At 49.6% G+C, this 19,457-nt stretch overlaps 1 non-coding gene across 1 annotated transcript; it reads right to left on the bottom strand.

Moving 5' to 3' along the window:
* Window positions 1-18,724: 18,724 nt before the first annotated feature.
* LOC138716899 (U1 spliceosomal RNA) lies at window positions 18,725-18,889 on the bottom strand. The gene has a single exon (XR_011336767.1). It is a non-coding gene; the product is annotated as a U1 spliceosomal RNA (small nuclear RNA).
* Window positions 18,890-19,457: the final 568 nt, after the last annotated feature.

Consider the following 19,457-nt stretch of genomic DNA (forward strand, 5'->3'; position numbering starts at 1 on the left):
AACCAATCATCTATGATTCTATTCCTAAAATAATACTTCCCGTACAAAACAGGAAGATGACACGAGCCAATAGCATTAGTCCTTTTCTGATATGTACTTGTTGACAAATTCATGTGTCATGCTACATAGGTGCTCCATCTTCCCAGTAAAATAATAAATAAAAATTAAAACGCTCACAAATCAGGAAAGGGTGCCAAATCAGAGTACTAAAAATAAACTTGCAGAGTGCTGGCAGTCTTGGGAGATAAAGTCAGTTTACATTTATTATGTCTACATTAATATTCTGTTTTCTTAATTCTGTGCAAGCACGAGGAGTTAAGAATGTTATTTTGAGTATGAAAGCTGTAATTCTGGAGCCTCCATTGAATGAAAAACATATCTGAAAAAAAACCCCAACATTTTCTGATGAGCAAGGTGAAATAAAAACAAATTAGAGCTGAAGTGAAGTAACAAATAATAAAAACATTCATGCATTTAACAATAGCTTAATTTACAGTATAGAAGAAGATATTAATTTTTGTAGAAGCAACTGAAAATAAAGTTTGATTCATTAAATGAAGGTTAGATGTACTAAAGAAGGTTACATTAATCATAAAACGATTCCTGAGGGTACACTAAAATGACTGTAAGTATGTAACAGATTTGCTTAAAAATCTCCCAAGAATCATTCCCTGTCACCAGAGGAAAGGCTCTGGACTTCTTGGAGACATAGGCTGCCAAGGCCCGGTGGAGGATCACGCAAAACACTGGACACTTCCCTCCGCAAGTGGGATGTACGCTTCCTGATGTGTGATCCAGAGGAAGGGCACATCACTCTCTTCATCCTCACTGTTTTAAGAAGTGCTGTGTCTTCTACATTTGCAACTCCCCAGCCCACCTTGCCTGTGGAGCTCTTAGAGGTTATGGGTCATACCCAAGTCCTCCTTTTTATACACAGACCTCCCTTTCCTAAGAAATAAGAAGCAAATTACTCAAAGACAACACAGGCTGCTCAAAGACAGATGTCATCGGGAAGGGACCTCTGCAGGTCCAAGCTCCGGCTCACAGCAGGACTGACCCCAAATCTAGAAGGGGTTGCTCAGGGCCTCATCCACACAAGTCTTGAACATCTCAAGGAGAGAAACTTCCCCAGCTTACCCAGGACACCCATTCCAGTGTGGAAACACCTCACAAGGCCGACTGTGTCCTGGGCTGCATTTAAAGACACATGGCCAGCATGTTGAGGGAGGTGATTCTGCCCCTCTATTCCTCTCATGTTAGACCTCATCTGGAGTGTTGTGTTCAGTTCTGGAATCCTCAACATAAGAAGGATATGGAGCTGTTGGAACGGGTCCAGAGAAGGGCTGCAAGGATGATCAAAGGGCTGGAGCACCTCCCATATGAGAACAGGCTGAGAGAGTTGGGTTTGTTCAGCCTGGAGAAGACAAGGCTCCAAGGAGACGTTATAGCGACCTTCCAGTGCCTGAAAGGGCTACAGGAAAGCTGGGAAGGGACTGTTTACAAAGGCTTGTAGGGATAGGATGAGGGGGAATATATATAAATTGGAAAGGGGCAGATTTAGACTAGACATAAGAAGGAATTGCTTCACCATGAGGCCCTAGCACAGGTTGCCCAGGGAAGCTGTGGCTGCCCCATCCCTGGAGGTGTTCAAGGCCAGGTTGGATGAGGCCTTGAGCAGCCTGATCCGGTGGGAGGTGTCCCTGCCCATGGCAGAGGGATTGGAACTGATTCATCTTTAAGCTCCCTTCCAACTCAAATTATTGTATAATTCTATTATTATCAGTCATAAATTCCTTGTTGCAACTTGTGACCATGACTCCAGGTATCATAGCTCCTCAGTCTTTGATACCTGGAAGTTATCCACCAGTCATGGAACCATCATGGTTCCAGACTTCTGCTGCAAGTCTTTACTGGGGAAGAATGCTGGTAACTTTGCAGCTGTAGGACATATATAAGGATACAGGAAACCAGAAGTAGAATCCAAAGTCAAAGTAGCCACATCATCCATCCCACCCCTCAGTAACAGAGCAGTAAAATGCATGGTCACTCCTTTCTACCAAGATCTGTATCATTCTGAAGCAGGTAGAGGGAGGTCCAGGCAAGGACGTGACTCTGCTCAGAGCCCTGAGTCCCAGGCAAACGTGTCAGAATGTACAGAAGATCCAGAGAGAAACTCAGTAGCTAGAAGGATCAAACTCTGCAAATGGATTTTAACAAATGACGTGCTAGAAGTATCAGGCTGGGTCGAAGAAAGCCTTATGGCTTCTAACAAGGATCAATGCCCTACCTCCCAACGGCATTAGGAGACATTGTCAGTATCATAGATGATCACAATTCAAAGAGAGAACCTAAGAAAATTAAACAATGAAGGAGCAAAACCAGGATGCAAATAGAAAAAGGGCAAAGGGAGGCCAACGTGCCTGTCAAGAGTAAATTAATGAGGTTAATAATGAGAATGAGAATTCCCCACTTCTCACCGAGAGGAACTGCAGAAGGATTGTCCAAGAGGAGTGGCTGCGTGATCAAATGACACTTGAACTTCCATCTAGATAAACATAAAACAATGCACACAGAGAAGAAACAACTCCATCTCGACACATAAAGTTATGGACTCTGAGCTGACTGGTACCATTCAAGAGTGATATCCCTGAGATACGAGAGGTAGATCTATGAAAATGTCAACTTAGCATTTGGCAGCCTTCAAGAAAGTGAACTATTTGCTAGAAATTCCTGAGAAAGGAATGAAAACAAAATAATGAATGTCAGTATGGCCTTGCACAAACCCATGTTTTTTCCACATCTTGAAACACGTGTGCAAACATGCTCCTCCCACAGGAACTAGGAAGAGCAATGAAGAAGCACGACTGAGTGGGTTAGACACCATTGTTACTTTGAAGGCATCAGACAAGGTATTATCAAGCGATGAGAGAAAGTATGACAGCCACTGGACACTGCGCTAGTCAGACATCCTCTGTCAGGCCACTTAATGCTGCAGTTACTTAACACCAGGGAAGACGAAAATGGATTGGAGAAGGTGCAGAAAGCAGTTTCCACAATGCTGATGGACACGGAGCATAAGAGGGGCCAAAGGAAAACACTATTAAGGCAGAACTCACTAAGTTTGCAAAATAAAGGAGCTGGCACGATGCCTAAAGAGCCTTTACAGCCAGTGACCCAAGGATGCTCTTTTGATTCTGTTTCTAGGGATTCTTGGCTAGAAGCCCATGTGAGAGCCATTTGTGCAAAGGGAAAAGCATCTGAACAGGACGAAGATGAACGGACAAACAGATCCAGAAGGAAAGGAGTGAACCAAGGCCAAAGAGATGGGCACGGAAACAATTGTACATAAGACCCAAGACACTGATACGTTTTGAGTCAATTCCTGTTCCTTGATCTACAGAAGTGGCCAAGTGGGATGATCCTGCCCACACTTGTAGGGCCAAGGGAAGGGAAACCCAACGGTGTGTCACAGGCAGATTTACCTGGAAGAGATTGCTGGAGGTCTGCACTCAAAATCCCTCTTCATAGTGAAATGCAATGCCAGATGAGGTTGTCATGAACCCCTCAGACAACCTCCCTGGGAAACTGTGCCAATGCTGAACCACGCCTGGGACTTTGCCAAGTTCATGGTGAAGTATGATTTTAGTTCTTACGATTTTATGAAATTGGACAACATGATAGTTACAGCTAAATCAAGGTCTTCCTGGTCATGACACAATGGATTAAAAGTCATAAGTATCTAAAATTCACTCCAATCTCAAGAGAATTCAAAGCAAGCAATTCATGATAAAGTGCTAGCACCTAAGATATGTAACCTACCTTACTGACCACAAGACACAGGCCTCCACCCCTGAAGTGAGCACCTGAGCTCAGAGACTGAGGCCAAATTGTGCTCAGACTGGACTGCCAGAAGAAAAGACACGATGGCAAGCAAAAACAGTGCCTGAAATATTTTCGCTGCCTTGGGTAATCTCTGCAAAGCAGCATGTGACAACCTGTGGGCTAAAGCTTGGTGCACAGCTACAGCACAAGCGTGACCTGTCCCAGCAATTAACTTGTCCCTCTGTCAAACTAAAGCTCCTCAAAGCTCACTGTGGAGAGGCAACAGTGGCCTATCATGGAACATCACGAGTAGCTGGTGAAGGCACCAACCGAACAAAGTCTGCAGAAACATAGGTAACATTTGCAGGTGGTGCCGAGGCCGATGAGATGGTAGATAATGAAATGGAAACTCTGGCAGACCAGCTGGCATTACTGCTGCAATGGGGTCATACAGAAAGACACGTCACAATTATGAAAGATTTTTACATCAAGAACAGAGGAATGTAGAATGCTATCAAGGTCCAAGGAAGATCCAAAGATACACAGAAGCTCTGAAAGGGCCTTGCTGAAGATAGCAAACAGAACCCAGCAAAACCAGCGCAAGACGTCTAAGGGGCTACTCCTGAATGAATTCTTCTCCCAAGTATCAAGTGATAGGGTGAGAGGAAATGGAATCAAGTTGCACCAGGGGAGGTTTAGATTGGATATTAAGAAAAATTTCTTCACTGAAAGGGTTCTTGGGCACTGGCAGAGGCTGCCCAGAGAAGTGGTTGAGTCTCTATCCCTGGAGGTGTTTAGAAGATGGGTAGGTGAGGTGCTCAGAGATATAGTTTAGTAGTGGACTAAACTATATCAGACAGTTTATACAGTAGTATAAACTAGACAGTTGGACTCAATGACCTCAGAAGTCTATTCCGACCAAATTATTCTATGTTTCTGTGATTCTATGAATGAAATCCACTAGTGCATAAAGAAAGGAATACTCTTCAGGAGCAGGAATGGACAGATGATTTTTATCTGACTATAAAGAGGACTGGTGGGACCTTTATGGGAGGAGTGCATGCAGTTTTTATTTGCATACTCCAAAAATGCTGCTAACTAATTAAAAACTTCCCCAAAAAAGTACAAGAAGGAAGTCTGATAACTCCTCCCCGAGATCCTTAGGAAGCTTGATATATTTAGCTTATTCAGAGAAAAGGTTAAAAGACAACATGACCATGGCCTACAAGTCCTACGATGAGAGAAGATTTCTGACAGCAGAGGGCTCTTTAACCTGCAAGACAAAGACACCAGGTCTAATGCATAGGAGCTGAAGCTAAACAAAATCCACACATAAAAGTATGAAATGTGAAAAGTGGGAGGAATCAATCACTTGAAAAACATGCAGAGATACCTAGCCTATCACTGGAAATCTTTACATGATTTATTTTATTCTAGAGAAAATCCTCTAACATCTTCTGCAAAGACCACCAAGTGACATTCCCTGCCATGCGCTGTGCAGGGGAGTGGAGCAGCCAGGTGATCAGAACTGGTTTTTCAATGCTAAAGTCACTAGCAGTCAGAGAGGCTGGCCAAACAATAATGGGATCTAGCTCTTAGTTCCACTATACTCTCAAAGCGATGGTCTAGAAATGTATGAGCTTGATGGATAATCCTAACTGGACAAACCACTCTTCACAGAGGGTAGATCCTCTTCATGTGTCTGGCAAACTGAATAATTCTGAGGAAAACCACTTCATCTACTGCACCATCTTAAAGAGAAACAGTAGTATACCCAAAATGCTAAAGATACAATTTATATCCAATATCCTAAGCTGTATATATCAATATAAAATTGAATATACGATATAGCATTATGTATTATATAGGATATGTTATACAGACTATTTTTTTGTATATTGTGATATATGCACACACCTAAATATACACACACACAGAGAAAGCATATCTAATTCACTGTTCCAAGAGGCGAAGGCTGCCCAAATGCAACCTTAACTTAAGTGATCTACAACACAGAGACCTCATGGAAGAAACCAGGTATTGCCAAGCGGCTTGTAGGAGACTAAAATTTTCCAGCTAAATTGATCTATGATGAACAATGTTACCAGGGCAGGAGACAGGAAGGAAGATTGAAAGCAACCAGCTACCCTTCTTCAACAAAGTCCAGACAGGCCATCATTGGCTGAAATTACTTAGAGAACATATTGCAGTTACCCTTTGGTTTGTAGGTGAAAATACTGTCACAAAGATCAATCAAACATTGATATCTTTACAGGAGATAACAACAAATCAGTGTTCACCACTACAACAAGCACAGAGAAGAGACTGGCAGAGATTTCTGCAAGGGCACTGTCAGAAATAGGAGCAAGGCAATGCTTCTGAAGGGATTGCTTTCTTACAAAGTTGACGTGTGTTAAACTTTTAACATATGCCAAAGCCTTACCCCCACAACACTTGAAGCCCAGACTAGCCAACCAGACTAAGGCAGAGGTGAAGCTCAAACCACTTGAGCTGGAAGCATCCCCATCCCATCATTCTCCATACGCGCCTCACTGAGGACATAGACTGTGGGCCCACAATTGCCCAACACACGACTAGAAGGACAGAATAGATTCTCCAGCGTCCAGCTCAGCGTGACACAAAGAGGAATGGGATGTGTACCTGGCCAATCTGGCAACAGATGTCTTGGGCACTGCAGCAGCTTCAGTAACTCAGGCAAGGCACTGAGATGGAGCATCTCACATTCATGTTAAACCATCCGCTATGGCTAGACTCAGGCAGTGATGACATGAATCAATTCTGCAGAAGATACATACCCTAGGTGAAGCTCACTTGATTAACTGTATGACTATTTCAGAGACACATCAACTTTTAAACATACTCAGAACTTGTGTCGCCTTGTCCTTTGGCTTTTATGAAATTTGTAAAGCATTACTGTTCCGTACTTCACTAGGAACAGCCCTCAAGAAGTACAGATGGAAGAGATGAAGTGATAAATGCAGGAAATATACTTCATACTTCCATAGCATCACCTAATGGAGGAAGAAAGAGATCAGAAAATCCACTGAAGGCAACACATTTTTTTCCTGTCCAGAAGAGAATGGGAGAAAGAAAAAGACAGAACTTGGGAAAATACAGTCTGACAGAGGAGGAAACAAGTTCTCAGAAGAAAAGGCAGGCACACAAATTGCTAAAATAGATCAGGTGAACATTCAGGTAGATATTTAAGGAGGAGCACAGCTGAATAAATGTTCAGACCAATTCCAGAGACTGCATTTGCAATGGTATTACACCCCAGATCCAGTAAACAAATAATTCTTCCCTACACAGCTCTGGATTCCACAGCAACTGCTCCCCTCAACTCCATCTCCAGCCCCAAGAAAAACGCTGAAGAACATAGGGGAGATCCAAGAGGAACCAGGAAGGTATGTTATAGTGACAGAGGCTGAACATTGGGAGGAAGAAAACCTGCCTGATTCATTTCAGCTACAAATAAATCAGGATAGAATCTTTCAGTTGGAACGGACCTACAATGATCTTCTAGTACAACTACACTAGATGTTCCCCTTCTTGAAAGAAAAATACAGATCAGGTTGCTTTTAGTACAGTGATCCCGCTGTGCTAGAGAATCATAGCTCCATACATGCCGATTGTTTTGGAATACAAGCATGCCCACAAGAAACACAACTGTAACTTCTTGTGCAGACAAATCTGAAGGTGAGAATGCAAGCAACTTTCAAAGGTATACAAGGGGTATAAAACCTGGGGGAGGAGGTTAACAGGTAGGAAGAGAGGTAAAGGTAGGCCATTGCAGCAGGTTAAACCTGTTAATCGTCTCCATTAGGATCCACTGCACATTTAATTTTCAAATGTTTGGAGGGGTTCTATCATTTCCAGCAAGGACCATCGTACTGTGTGTTCACTTCTTGGCCATACTTGAAAAGCTCCATCGTGAATCACAATTGGAAAAGCCTAGTTTCAAAGACCAGATCACTCCCAAGAAGCTGGGGAAATACACAAGTCACTGATTGTGCAGTCACCAATAACAAATGTAAAAATAACAACTTGGCCAAGAAATACAGAAAAAAGAATGAAATTAATTCAAACAATTTTGATCATCCACATTTACAAGTGTCCCATCCATGGGTAACCATCTTGGAGCTCCAGCCCCTCAGGGATGCACATGCAGCACAGCAGTGATGCACAGTACCCTCGGGCTTAGAGGAAAGGAGAATCCAGCTTTCAACTCAAATAACTGCGGGATTTGGGTTACAAACCAGAGGTACACAGGCAGGGATTCAGCTGATGTGCCGACAACTACACACTGATTGTAGGGAGAAGTCAAGGCCAAACTCTGAAGCTTTAGGCACAGGCATGTCTGAAGGGCGTGGAACCATGGAGCCTCGTTCCACTATTCAGGTGGACACAAAATGAATAGCGTTTCCCACTCCTTCTCATAGAATCCTTAAGGTTGGAAAAGACCTCAAAGATCCTAAAGTCCAACTATCAACACCATACACACTAACCTATGTCCCATGGCCACTAAACCATGTCCTGAAGTGCCACATCTACACACAGAATCATAGAATCAGGAGGTGGGAAAAGACTATTGAGATCAACTCCAGCCGTACCTGTCCACTACTAAATCAGGTCCCCAAGCACCTCATCTACCTGCCTTCAAACACCTTCAGGGCTGGGGACTCAACCACCTCCCTGGGCAGCCTGCTCCAGTGCTTGATAACCCTTTCTGTGAAGAAATTTTTCCTAATGTCCAACCTAAACTTCCCCTGACACAGCTTGAGGCCAGAGCTCCTTCTTCTCTGCTTTCCTGACACCCAGTTTAGGACAATGGCCCACTACTTTCTCCTCACTTTTTCAACGCTGGGAAGCCACAGCGGTTCTCATGCAATCCACCCAATAAAACCAGAGATAACAAAACCAAATCTGAACGACCATCTGGGTAAGGACACAGCACTGCAAAACAGACCCTGCAGACAAGAGCCACAGAAATTCTTAAAGTAGCCACTCTGGCAACTAACTGGCCACAGAAATCAAAGACAAATGCAAAGAAAGATCCTGCCAGCCTGGAAGGCAACTTGTGGGATACACAACAAGGCAGAACTCGATGCCAAGCAGAGGCAGCGCGCGAAGCAATGCCACGGTGACCAAATGGCTGCCACTCCAGCAGCACAGCGGCCACTCAGCAAAGCACAGCGACAGCCGGGGAGGCCACGGGGCTGATGGCACGGGCAGCACGGCAAACAGATGCCACTTGCCCAAAAAATGGACAAACAGCCCGGTCAGCAGCCAGCTGGAAGGGAGCACAAACCCCCTCCCCATGCTGCCCACCCCAGCCAAGCAGGTGCTGCCTGTCTCTGGTCCCCACGCAGCGACCTGGAGCTCAGCGGGTCCCCAAGATGAGGATGGGGGGCAGTGGGAGGGGGATGCTCGCTCCTGGTCCTCACGCAGTGACCCAGCGGGTCACCAGGATGAGGATGGGGGGCAGTGGGAGGGGGATGCTCACCCCTACTCCCTAGGCAGCAACCCAGTGGGTCCCTGGGATGAGGATGGGGGCAGTGGGAAGGGGATGCCTGTCCCTGGTCCCCAGGCAGTGAACCAATGGGTCCCTGGGATGAGGATGGGGGGGCAGTTGGAAGGGGATGCCTGTCCCTGGTCCCCAGGCAGAGACCCAGCGGGTCCCTGGGATGAGGATGGGGGGCACTGGGAGGGGGATGCCTGTCCCTGGTCCCCAGGCAGCGAACCAATGGGTCCCTGGGATGAGGATGGGGTGCAGTGGGAAGTGGATGCCTGTCCCTGGTCCCCAGGCAGAGACCCAGAAGGTCCCCGGGATGAGGATGGGGGCCCTGGGAGGGGGATGCTCGCCCCTGCTCCCTAGGCAGCGACCCAGCAGGTCCCTGGGATGAGGATGGGGGGACAGTGGGAAGTGGATGGCTGTCCCTGGTCCCCACGCAGTGACCCAGCGGGTCCCCGGGATGAGGATGGGGGGCAGTGGGTAGTGGATGCCTGTCCCTGGTCCCCAGGCAGAGACCCAGCGGGTCCCTGGGATGAGGATGGGGGGGCGCGGGGTGGGGGGATGGGAGGGGGGCAGCGGGAAGGGGCGAATCCCACCCGCTGCCACGGACACCGCGAGGGAGCGATGCCGGGCGCCCCGATTTCACAGCCTGAAGGGGGAACAAAAAAAAACCAAAAAACCACAAAAGATCGTCTCCAAACATTCCTCCGGCCGCACCTGGGAGAGCGGGGACAATACGCGGCTCCCCGGGAAGGGGCGGGGGACGCTCGGGGTGAGGGCGAGGAAGGGGGGGGGGACACTCCCGCACCCCACCCCCCCCGCCCCCCGAGGGTCCCGCCACGGGGCAGGGGGCTCGGCGGGCGGTGACGTCATGGCGGGGGGTGTCCCCGCCCGGGACCCCCGCGGCGCCCCCCGAGGTTTTTTGGGGGGTGGGGGGACGACACGGCGCTCCCACGGCGAGCGGCAAAAGGAGCCCCGGGCGGGCAGCGGTGATTTACGAGCGCTCCCGGGTGCGGGACTAGGAGCGGGGGGGGGGGGGACACACACAGAGGAGGATGGGGGACACACACACACACCGTGAATCGCGTCCCCCCCCCCCCCCCCCCCCCGGTGAGGCTGGCACATTTCCCGCCCCCCTCCCCCCCAGCGCCGCGGGGGTTAACCGCGAACCCACACCCCCCCCCCCCCGGTTTGCTCCGTGGCCCCCGACAGACCGACCGGGGGGGGAGGGGGGGGGAAGGAGCCCCCGCGGAAGAACGAGGCGAGTGGGCGACAATGACAAGCGGGGAGGGAGCGGGCGAGGGACTCACCGGCGGCTGCGGAGGGGAGGTCGAATGAAGGGAGGAATGGAGGCGGCGAGGAGTGGGGGGAAGGGATTTAAACGCTGCTCTTCCCCCCCCTCAACCCCCCCACCCCTTTTTTTTTTTCCTTTCCTTTTTTTTTTTTTTTTTTTTTTTCTTTTCTTCCTCCCTCCTCCTTTTTCCCTCGTTTCCTCTCGCGTCTCCCGGGATGCCCGGCGCGGCGGCTCGAAGCGGGGAGATGGCGAGGGGGGGAGGGAAGCGGGTCTCTCCCCCTCTCCCGCCGCGCCCCCCGCTCCCTCCGCCGCCGCCCGCTCCCACCGCTGCCCGCCTTTAAGCCACCTCCCATTTCCGAAGAACCCAGAACGAGCCCCCTCCTTCCCTCCCCCGCTCCCGCAAACCCACCAACCCCCTCCCCGCGAACGCCCCCCCCCATCCCCGCGCCCCCATCCCCGAAACCCACCCGCGGGGAGCGTGGGACGGGGGGAAAAAAGGGGGGACCCGGCAGCCGCCCCGCGCTCACAAAGGCTGGGGGGGAGAGGAGAAGGGGGGGTGGGGGGTGGAAAGCCCGGAGGAGCCTTTTGGGCAGGACGGCGCCGGGGCGAAGGACCAACCCCCCCCTACAAATACACGGGGAGGGGGGGCGAGGGGGAGCAGCCAGGCGGGATGGGGATGGGCGGGGGATGCGGGGAACGCTGCCCCACCTCGGCGAAGGATGGTGGGGGGGTCATAGGGGAGCGGTACCTGCGGGAGGGGGGGCTTCAGCATTGAACCCCAAGGCTGGGGGGGGTCTCAGCACTGCCCCGGGGGGGAGGGGGGGGCCTCAGCACTTTCTCGGGGGGTGCTCAGCGTTGGCTGCGGGGTCTCAGCGCTGCCCCGGGGCGGGGGGGTGTTCTCAGCGCTGGCTGCCGGGGGGGGTCTCGGTGCTGCCCCCCAGGTGGGGAATGCTCCCCGCAGCTCGCGGAGAGGTGTGGGGGGGTGCGGGGCGCGCTCCCGGCCGCCTCCCCATCCCCCTCCCATCCCGTTACCAGGCAACGGCACAAAGGGAGAGCCCGGCGGCGGGGGGGGTGGGGGGGGCAGCGATGGAGCGGAGCCCGCGCCTCCCGCACCGGGGCTGCCCCGCCGTCCCTCCTCCCCATTCCCGCACCGGGGCTGCCCCGCCGGCCCCCCCACCCCCCGCCACCTCCCGGGGCATCCCGGCTCTGGGAATGGGAAACACCCGCGCCCGTGTGCTCGGAAAAAAAACCAAACGGGCTGGCAGCACCCATCCTCCCGTGGCAAAGTGGGAGCTGAGCCCTGCCGAGGGAGAACATGGCCGTTTTGGAAAAGTTGCCTCCAAATGGAGATGTTTGGGAAAGGGAGGGTGGGGGGAGGGGAGCCCGTGGGTTTTGTCGCCCGGCGAAGCCACCCGAGGGGTTTGATCCGGATTTGGGCTCTGCCGCCGGCTCCTTGGGGGGCACGGGCGGCTGGAGACCCCAAACACGACCCGGGGAGAAGCCCTGAGTGAGCACACGCTGTCCAACCATTTTAGATGTAGGAGCTGGTCGGACAAGCAAAACGGAGCAGGAGAGCGGCGGCTGCGCCAGGCTGTGGGTCACCCGGGTGCTGGAAACACCAAACATCCTCGCTCGTGGGCTCGGAAAACCAGGGTGGTGGCGGCCGCCTTCCCTCACCGCTGAAGTTCAGCCCCACCGAGGCCAAACCTTCCCCAAATGGCCAAGTTGCATTCGCAGGAGGGTTCTTGGGGAAAGAGTTGGGGGATGCTGTTGGTTTTGTTGCCCAGTAAAGTCACTGAAGGGTCTAATCCGAATTCGGGCGCTGCCACTGACTTCTCAGGGCCACGGGGCAGCTGGAGCCGGCCACCGTGGGCCCAGGGAGAAGCTCCGAGTGACCAAGTGCCGCCCGACCATTTTAGATGTAGAAACCATGGCTGGATGTACGAGCAAAATGGTGCGGGGGAGCAGGAGAGCGGCGGCAGCACCAGGCTGTGGGGAGCCGTAGGTCACCCAAGTGTTGAAAACGTGAAACGCCCACGCCTGTGTCCTTGGAAAACAGGGCTGGTGGCAGCCGTCTCCGCTTGCCAGTTGAGTTCAGCCCCACTGAGGGCAAACATGGCCATTTTGGAAAAGTTGCCTTTGAGGGAAGGTTTTTGAGGAGGGGAGTGGGGGCGGCTCGTTGGTTTTGTTAGCTGGTAAAGTCACCAAAGGGTCTAATCCGAATGCAGGCGCTGCCACTGACTTCTCTAGGGGCATGGGCAGCTGGAGCTGGGAAACCCAATCTGGAGAGAAGCTCTGAGTGACCAAGTGCTGCCCTTCCTGACCATTTTCGATGTAGAACCTACAGCCGGTCTGGTTGTATGAGCAGAACCCAGACTGCGTCACACAGACATGTCTGTCTGCACGTTTAACCAAAAGAGATTTTGTATGCGTATGGGCAAGTCCCTGTATTGCACTCTGATAGCCTGTAAGTGTAATCACAAAATATTTCCTCAGCAGGGCCTTCCAGTGTGCCGGCTGGATGGTGCGCTCTTGACGGATGTTTATTCAGTAATTCTTATTGTCCGTTACATGGCTCCAAGCACTGTTTACTGTACAGCATCCAAGCTCAGCACTGAATACAAATGCATTCGTCTCCTCGTGGCTTGTGTTTTTATTTTTTCTGTAGTGCTAACTACCTGAACACTTTGAAAACATTAATAACAATGTCCCTGCAACACTCTTGGTGGCTCCCGATGCGTCTGTTCCACACCCTGTTCCCAGTGGTACTGTACCAATTCGGGGCCTCCCTGTTTATCCTGGATGCAGCGTTTCTCTTGGTGCACCTCATTCCCAAGCCAGCCCCACTGGCATGCAGCACCCCATTGCACAACATAAGCATGCCTCATGCCTCCAGCCTTCATTCATTCTTTCATCCACCCTTCTTCCCAACCTACCTCTTTGTCTTGATGCTTGCCAAGAGCCTCCGCCCTCTCAGCAGTAATTCCAGGGTGCTATTGTTCTCTAGGACTTTCTGGTTTCCACACGTGGACTGGGGGATTGAAAAAAGCTCTGCCTAACGTCTGCAAAACTGCCCGCTGTTTTTGGGTGGCCAGTCTGAAGCATTTCAGAACATTCTTTTGCAGCCGTGCTATGCTGAAAATAATGCCCTGTTGCTCCCAGGCACAGAGGTAGGCATTATCTGCTTCACAAAGTGTCTCACCAACCTGAGCGCCAGAAAACAAGAAAGGACATAATTACTGCCGTTGAGGTAGTGGTGTTTGCAGTTGTCACAGCTGTTTCTGTTACCTTAGGAGCTGACAGCCTGGCATCCCCAGCTCACGGTGAGTGTGACCCTTGGAGGCCAAAGTGATGATTCATGTAGAAGGAAGATCTTGTCAAAATCCCTGTTTTCTGGATGCTAAACAAAATATCCATATCCCTAAGGTTTGTGGTGTGGGGAAGAGCTGCTGTGAAAAGCTGCAATGGTTGGTATTGCTTCAGTCTCAGGGTCTTCTGGATCAGTAACAGGTGACAGCAAGTTTATTTAGCACAAAATCAAGCCGCAAATGGTTTTCATGTCATGATCTCCCATAACTAGGTCAGTTGCTTAAGTTCAAAAATTTGACTTAAACAAATGTTAAATTTATTATCAAGTTTTTAATGTAATTTATTATTTCCTTAAGAGAAGAGGCAGGCACCCCAATGCCTTATGGAAACCTTACTAGGTTTAGTATTATTTCATCAAAGGAGGCCGGTCTCCTGTAAATTCTTCTGTCTTAGTTTATGAAAGGGTATCAGAGAGGATTTGCAAGAGAAGCAGGACCAAGGGCGCAGGGTAACAATTTGCATTTGTCTAATCCTGACTTCTGAGGTTTCACTTGTGGACACAGCATCTCCATTGCTGGCCAAGGTTTTTGACCATTCCCTTTCAGAAATAATTGTATTTACTCTGTTAAGGGTTTTGGCCAGGGAGATAAAAGCGAGGAGTGACTGAAGTCAAGTGCAGCTGGTCAGGACCTTTCCTAGGTCTACGGCTGGTGAGGACAGGCTGTGGAGGATGTGACCAGGAGTCTTGGTGCTGTCAGCCTTCCCAAAGGTAGCAAACCATTTCACCTTCCCCGCTCAGAAATCCTCATAGCCAAACTGCCGCCAGGCAAGGCCAACTTTACTCTGATCCGGCATGGTTAGCAGAAGTGGAAAATAGACAAGAGCAATACAAACGGTCATGTGTGCTCATGTGGAGAGACCAAGGTGGATTGGCTGCAGAACACAGGGGAGAATTATCTCATCTTTGAAATCCACAGGTTGAAGACCTTGAACAAATCAAAGATGCAGCATTGCTAGCTGGACCTTCTCCGGATGGATGAATGACTGGGGAATCTGTGAGCCAACCAGGAGGCTGAATGAGCAAACCAAGTTTGCTGGGGTGTAGCTAGTCCTCTCTCAGAGCAGGGAGATGGAACACGCTGCCTCATGAGGTATCTTCAGCTGCATCATCCCACTGCTTTCCATTTCTGTCAGGGGAGAGACAGTAGCCTGTGAAACGAGAGGCCTTGGCCGGGATGTAGCCTTCTTGCAGAAATACAGCACAAGAGAGATGATGATGAACTGGACCAAGTCCTGTGGGGGTGCAATGAGGCAGTTATGGTGCTGGAGCCCATAGCATACGAGGGGAGGCTGAAGGAGCTGATTCTTTCAGTCTAGAGTAGAGGAAGGTTAAAGGGGAGCTAAGTACTCTTTTCAGCTATTTCTTTTTTTTGGGGGGGGGAGAGGGTGTAGAGAAGTCATAGCCAAGGTCTTCTGATGGACGCACAGCAAAATGATTACAGAATTTGCAACGAGGGAAAACCTCCTCCACGAGGGTGGCTCAGCACCGGCTCCGGTACCCAGAAGGGATGGAAAATCTACGCCATGGACATGCTCAGGAACCGCCTGGCCAAGGCCCTGAGCAGCCTGATCTAGATCTGGGGTCAGCTCTGCTGTGAGCAGGAGCTTGGAGTGAAGACCTCCGGACACTCCTTCCCATCTCAATCTCTTTATGAAGCTCTAGTTCTTAAAACATGCAGAACCCCGTTGCCCTTTTTGACGCACAACACGTAGTAGTAACCTCAATGAAAAGAATGATCAAGCAAGACTTCCAGTCTGCACTAGGCCTAGGGAAAGGCTTTCTCCAAGTCAGAACCCAACAAGGACTACCTGGCATGACTTCTCCTGGTTTGCTTTCTCATACACACACAAATAACATCTGCAAACTGGTATTTTTTGGTAATGAAACACCGAGAAGATTATTAACCTCCTTGCCGCAGTCTCATCAGCCTCCCAGCAATGGCTGTCCCCACAGCTGAGATGGCTCAGTGACTGGTAAACAATGAGCTACCTCAGTTTACCATTTAATCAAGCTAGTTGGGCCTGGGCTGCAGCTCAGGACATGTTAATTGTGGAAGTTTATTCATGTGCAGTCTGGCATCTTCTAGAAGTGAGGGGCAAGGGTGGTAACCTTACCCATCACTCCAGTTCAGTTGTTCACTAGATGTGCCAGTCTGTCATAGCTGTACAGCTGATGTCTGAGGCATGGCAGGATACGCGTTGTGCCAGCAGAGACCCCTAAGATGCACACTGTTCATCCTTTTACATCCATCATTTACGCAGGGGTTATCTCCCCCATGCACGGCGCAGCACACCATTAGCTGCTTCTACATTGAGACGTGCCATTGTCTGGTAAGCTGGTCTTTGCCCTGTGAGTGAGTTTCATAACGTACTCCTGACAATCTGTCCATGCTGTCTGCATCTAGTCTTTTGGCAACAGAGCCTAATACTCTTCTTCACTCGAATAAAGTGCCCAACACCTTAGAGGAATTACCCAGCACCCAAATTTTGAACCTTTTGTCAGATGTTCAGCAGAATGTCTCAGCCAGCCTCCTTTGTTAAAGCTGGTGGTTTCCCAAGGCTGAGCACCACCTCATCATTCTTGAGAGAGACTAAAATATACCAGAGAAATTCAGTTGCTCTTTGCCATTAAGGCTTCCCTGTGCGCTCTACAAGCCTCATCCAGTGACATCTCCCTTCTAGCTCCTGCGTGGGCACGTGCACCTATTTAGAAATCAAAGAACAATTCTGCAGGTTTCAGGAAGGCTAAGTGTTAAATTATCCCTCTAACAGCACACAAAATGTCATCTAAACAGAGTAAGATTTGAGACGTAAAAGAAAAGCAATCCAACAAATGTTTCCCTTCACAGATATTGTCATCGCATCTCCAGCCCATCCCTCTGCTCCTCATGCTCTGATTGAATGCACATTGTACAGCAATCTGATGGAGACAACAGCTCATGCAACGGGAGTCCTCGGGTGTGGGAATAGCAGCGGGTTAGGGCATTTCTGCCACAAAGAAACTATAACCACATGTCTGCCACTGAGGCAAAGAGAAAGCAGCGCCTATCTTATGATACATTGGCTGAGGATAAATATTTGCAGTGACCCAAGTAAACATACCAGAGTCATATATCCCTCATTGTGGCATCGATGACAAACACTTTTAATTTAGGAAAGGCACCAAGGTGAGGCACTGCTACGGCGCAATGCATTCTCATCGCCTCAGTGCTTTCTCGTGTCTTCTCTGACACAGGGACATGGCAATTCGTCACTGGCTGTAACTCTTTGCTATCCAGTCCTTCCCCCAATGTCGGGGGCATATGTACAGGTTCCCTGCTGTTACGGCATTGCTGTGTTTATCCAGGTAAGCAGACCATGCTGGGTGCGCTTAAACAAGTAACACAGACCACCCTGGGTGTATTCAACCAGTCAACCAGACTATCCTGGGTGCATTTAACCAGGTAACCAGATCACGCTGTGTGTATTTAACTGGATAACCAGACCACCCTGAGTGTGTTTAACTGGGTAACCAGACCACCCAGGGTGCTTCCCTTTCTCCCTTGCACAAAAAAAACCCATACAAACAAATGGAGCAGGGGGGACAGGAGATGCTCTTGGAATATGACAGTTAGAAAACTTTTTCAAAAATCCCTGCCCAGAGAGGTGGTTGAGTCCCCATCCCTGGAGGTGTTTAAAAGGCGGGTGGATGAGGTGCTTGGGGATTCGGTTTAGTAGTAGACAAGTGTGGTTGGACTGAATGATCTCAAAGGTCTTTTCCAACCTAATGATTCAATGGTTCTATGATTCTATACTTCCTCGTCAGGAACCACACCATTCGCAAACCCCAGCAGCAATGCCTCCCTCTTCCTGCCCCCAGCAGGAACGTCTCAGCCTGGCTTTCATAGAATCATCTTGTTGGAAAAGACCTTCGAGATCATGAGTCCGACCGTACCTGTCCCCTACTAAACCAGATCCCTGAGCACCTCATCTGCCCATCTCTTAAACACCTCCAGGGATGGGGACTCTACCACCTCCCTGGGCAGCCTTTGCCAGCTGAAGGAAGAAATGATCTGTTGTAAGTTGCCAACCTATTATATATTTGAATATTATGTATAGATTTTGTGATTTTAGAACTAAAATGTAGGACTAGCCTGAATAATAACTTTTAGCTCGCCTGTGCCTGGATACTGATGCTTAAGTGAGGACTTTTAGCAAGGCTGTGGTTACAAAGAATGTGGCAAGAATGTGACTGTATCTAATTAAGCCAGATGACAGGGACTAGGACTAGATGCAACCTTGAAGAGGAGCCTGGGAACTGATTATGATAGACACACCTATTCCAGGAAGAAGAATGAATATGTAGCATGTTTCTCAGAATCTATATGAACACATATCTTTAACTAGCATAAAAATCATGTAACCAGCCTCAATAATTGTCCACTCCAGGCAAAATGAGCCCCAGTGTGCCTGGCGCCGCATAGTAAAGGAACATAGAATCATAGAATCATGGAATAGTTTGGGTTGGAAGGGACCTTAAAGATGATCCAGTTCCAACCCCCCGGCCATGGGCAGGGATGCCTCCCACTGGATCAGGCTGCCCAAGGCCCCATCCAACCTGGCCTTGAACACCTCCAGGGATGGGGCAGCCACAGCTTCCCTGGGCAACCTGTGCCAGTGCCTCACCACCCTCCTAGTGAAGAAATTTCTTCTTAAAAATAATAAATAAAAAAAAGTCACAAACGCAGTCCTCCACTACCACAAATGATGCAGTTGAGTTTCCCTCATTTGGGGAAATCACAGGGGTTAGCACACCTAGAGTGCAAGGGATGAGCCTCGCCCTGGGAAAACCACCTGCCTGATCATGGTTGTGTCCCCTGCCAGGTAAGTATACCTGCTTAATAATCAGATTGGCATTGATTATTGAGTTTGGCCTTTTCGCGGCATCACAGTGCCCAACAACCCTTTTGGTGAAGAAATTTTTCCTAGTGTCTAACCTGAACCTCCACTAGTGCAACATAGTGTTAAACCGTGAGTGAAGGAGAGAAGGAAAACAAACATAAACCCCGTTCAGTTAAAGTCTGGCTTCTCAAAGCCTTTATAAAACCTAGATGCCCTCTTCATTTGGTGTGTTGTAAAGTCCTTAAAAGTATCTGCAGCACTGGAGCTGCTGGGTCAGGCGTCTGGGTGGTGGTGGTGGAAACAGCTTCTTGGGTGACCTCTAGGTCAAAGTATCGCAGATCAGCTGGACTGGCCACGTTGGGGCTAAACAGAGGAATAATCCTCTTGTGGTAGAAGTCAACCCAGTTTATTGGACTGAAGAATATATGGTTCTTCATCTCAAGAAAGGTGCAGCCTTTGAGTCTGGGGTGAGTTTAGAGCTGCTCCTTCAAGAGGCTGAAGTGGTACCTCACAGAGCTTATAGGCAAGATACAAGCGATTCATTACTGTCGAGATTTG

This window comes from Phaenicophaeus curvirostris, chromosome 1 (genome assembly GCF_032191515.1).
Source record: "Phaenicophaeus curvirostris isolate KB17595 chromosome 1, BPBGC_Pcur_1.0, whole genome shotgun sequence".
NCBI lineage: Eukaryota > Metazoa > Chordata > Aves > Cuculiformes > Cuculidae > Phaenicophaeus > Phaenicophaeus curvirostris.